This window comes from Phascolarctos cinereus, unplaced genomic scaffold, assembly GCF_003287225.1.
Source record: "Phascolarctos cinereus isolate Bilbo 61053 unplaced genomic scaffold, phaCin_HiC Scaffold_5;HRSCAF=322, whole genome shotgun sequence".
NCBI lineage: Eukaryota > Metazoa > Chordata > Mammalia > Diprotodontia > Phascolarctidae > Phascolarctos > Phascolarctos cinereus.
In genome coordinates, this window is record NW_027555958.1 from 112,245,156 (window position 1) to 112,248,904 (window position 3,749).

The 3,749-nt window shown below is 37.3% G+C and overlaps 1 pseudogene; it reads right to left on the reverse strand.

Moving 5' to 3' along the window:
- Window positions 1–1,385: 1,385 nt before the first annotated feature.
- Window positions 1,386–1,695, reverse strand: LOC110198267 (small nuclear ribonucleoprotein G pseudogene; annotated as a pseudogene).
- Between the last annotated feature and the right edge of the window lie 2,054 nt (window positions 1,696–3,749).

Sequence of the window (3,749 nt, forward strand, 5' to 3'; positions counted from 1 at the left end):
GGTGGGATGTGTGTACAGAAATCATCCTAGCCATTGCTTTTATATAGTCTTGCCAATTAAAATGGTTTTTACATTTTAAAATAAAGTTTTATTATATTTTAAAATTAAAAAATAAAACATGCTTAACTTCCTGTCTGCACAAAAATAGTCCACCGACTTTTTCTTGAAATGGAATGAGGTGAAGAAGTTGTTTGAAACTTGAGTTAAGGGAAAATACCTTCTGGAATAGTGAAAAATCAGTGGAATTTTACCACCATGTTGAAGTCCTAGCTGGACCACTAATTATCTTGACAGTCACTTACACTCTGTATCACAGTTTCATCAATTAAAAAGCAGGGTTGGTTTTGTTTGTTTTTTGTGGGGGAGGTTCCTACACCTATGATTTGTCTTGTTTTGGCTCCTGTGACCTAATCAAGGTAAGAAGCTCCCTGTTAGGAAATTCTCTCTATCAATGTGGATCAGTCAATCACTAAACATTTATTATATGCTTATTATGGGCCAGTCACTGTGCTCAGCATTGGGATACAAAGAAAGCCAAAAGGCAATCTCTGTTCTCAAGGAACTCACAGTCTACTGGGGGAGATAACATGTAAACAATTATGTACAATCATGCTCTTGTCAGAAGAAATTGGAAATAATCAACAGAGGGAAAATCCTAGAATTAAGGGAGACTGGAAAGGTGTGTGTGTAAGGGGGGATTTTAGCAGGGACTTGGAGAAAGCCAGGGAAGCCGAGAGTTGGAGACAAGGAGGGAGAGCATTCCAGACATAGGAGACAGCTAGTGAAAATGCCCAGAGTTGGGAAATGGAGTCTTATTTGAGGAACAGCAAGAAAGCCTATGTCAGTGGATTGCAGAGTATGAGGAGGAGAATGAGGTTTAAGAAGACTATAAAGGTATGTTGGTGTAGGTCAGTGGGGGTTAGTGAGAGGGGAACAGATTATGAAGGGCTTTGAAAGCCAAACGAGGAAAATTATAGGGAACCACCAGAGTTTATTGAGTGCAGCCGGGGTGGGGCGGGGGGGGGGGAGCGCGGGAGGAGCAACATGATCAGACCTGTGCTTTAGGAAGATCACTTTGACAGCTGAGTAAAGGGTAGGTTAGAAAGAGGACAGATTTGTGGCTGGCAGGCCAACTAGCAGATTATTACAATAGTCTAGGCTGAGGGCTTGCACCAGGGGAGTGACAAGAACAGTTCCCCAATTTATAGTAGTATAGGATTGCCTGGATTCTGAGAGGTTAAGTGATTTCTTCATAGGAAGGAATTTTACTGATTCTTGGAGGAGGGCAGTTGTTTATTTTTGAAAGCCTTGACTTTTTTTTTTTACATCTTACAAGAAGTTTATTTTCAGAAAGTTAAACAAAGAATATACAATGACCAATTTTATGTATCAAAAGAAAAAAAAAGAGGCTCTTGGGAATGAAAAGGGTAAGTGGAGACTCAGGGCATCATCCATGCTTCATTCCTTATACTCGTTCCAAGGCTTCTAAAATAATGATACTGTTTCCTTGGATTACCGCCATTCCAATATTGTTCTGTTGCCCACCTGGTGCCATCTCCATACATTCATCAATCACAAGATTTATAAATGGATCAAACCCCCACAATATTGTTTGGACGTGCCTTCCACCATTTAATTTCAATGATAGCTTCTTGTCCATAAATTTTTCAGCTCAGGTGGGGGTGCTTTGCTCATTTTGTTTCAGTTGTGGCCTTTCGCCTCCTCCCTGTGCCTAACATCTTTTTTTTTTTGTAGGCAATTGGGGTTAAGTGACTTGCCCAAGTCACGTAGCTAGTAAGTGTCAAGTATCTGGTCTGAGACTATATTTGAACTCAGGTTCTCCTGACTCCAGGGTGGGTACTCTATTCACTGCACCACCTAGCTGCCCTGAAAGCCTTGACATCTTAAAATAGTCAGGGAAAGCATATTCTTCTCATGTGGAAGAGAGAGCACCGCAACTAAGGTCTTTAAAAGAAGCATGAAATAAGAGGCTGAGAGAAGCTTCTAATCATGTCCCTAGTGGAGCCATGCCTGATAGCAGCCAACAGAAACCACAGATGAAGAGTGGCACCCAGGGAATGCAGAACACCCTGAGGAGCAATTGACTATATAAAGACAAAGCATCCAGCAGGAACAGTATGATAACATCACTGGAAGATATCAATGGTCCTGGGTCAGCAGAGCTCTACTTCATCCCTACACATTTGTGTGCCTCTCCATGAGTATTTCCAGTGGATGTCCACTCTACTCATTGATGGTGTGTATCCTAGGTTTGTGTGGGTGGATGGGTGGAGATAGTTTATGTTTTACTACTTTTTCTTCATGCTTTTATAATCAAATGTTCTTGTTTTGAACAAATCATGTCCTCTGGCTAACTAATACTTTGGTGGAAGCCTGTGAGATGTGACTTTAAATGAATGTTCTTAAACTTTTCTAGAGGAACCACTGTATGATATAAGGAAGTGTTTCTAGGTTATTCTTTGTTGTCCAGAAAAAAAAAGACATGATTTTTCTTTTAAATGTGTGCTTTAAAAAACCCTCTGTATTCTTAAATGTGTTTATTTTTCATGTCTTGTAGCCAAAGCTTTCACAATCAGAGTGTATTGCTGAACTTATAAATGAATGAAAATGCATTATTTCTTTGAAAAATTCCAATTTTACCAAACTTTTTAGGAATTTGTTTTTGCATAAAGCAAGACAATCTTTATATTATATATAGTTTTGAAGACAAGATGGTCTATTAAGAAAGTCATCATGAGTAGGCAGATTTAAGAAAAACTTGGAAAGACTTGAAAGAAATGAACTGAGGCTGAGTGAAGTGAGCAGAACTAGGAGAACACTGTACATAGTAATAGTAACATTGTGCAATGATCAGCTATGATAGACTTAGCTCTTCTCAGCAATACAATGATCCAAAACAATTCCAAAAGACTCATGATGGAAAATGCTAATCACATCCAGAGAAAGAACCATGGGGTCTGAATGCAGATTGAAGCATATTATTTTCATTTTTTTTGTTCTTGTTTTTTCTTTCTCATGGTTTTTTCTTTTTGCTCTGATTCTTCTTTCACAACATGACTAATGTGGAAATATGTTTAACACAATCGTACATGTATAACCTATATCAGATTGCTTGCTGTCTTGGGGAAGGGGGAGAGAAGGAGAAAAATTTGGAACTCAAAATCTTACAAAAATGAATGTTGAAAATTTTCTTTACATGTTATTGGAAAAAAAATACTATTAAATGTAAAAAAAAGTCATCATATTTGCATTTTGTGGAGGCAATTTCTGTAGGGTACCAGAACTACTGGCTAAATGCAATGAAAAAAAAATCAAACCAACCTGTTGACTAATATTTTCACAATATGCAACTATATTTTGACTTCATTAGAAGTTCTAATGCTAGGTAGATACAGCCTTAGTCTTTCTTTTACAGAATGATTTTTTTTCCAAAATAATTCTGATACCTAAATATAAGATTTTATTTTTGGTGTTACCGGTAAATTAACCAACATCCACCATTTAAAAATTAATTAAAATACCAAGAGCCATTATTCAATAGATAAGCAGTCAAAGGAATGAACATTTATCAAAAAAAGGAATTAGAAATTGTCAATGACCATGCCAAAATATATTCCAAATCTCTAATAGTAAGAGAAATGTATATTAAATAACTCCATGCTCTCAATTGTGTTCCCAGGATGGGGGAATCACTTAGCAAAGACATAGGAATTTCTAAACTGAAGAGG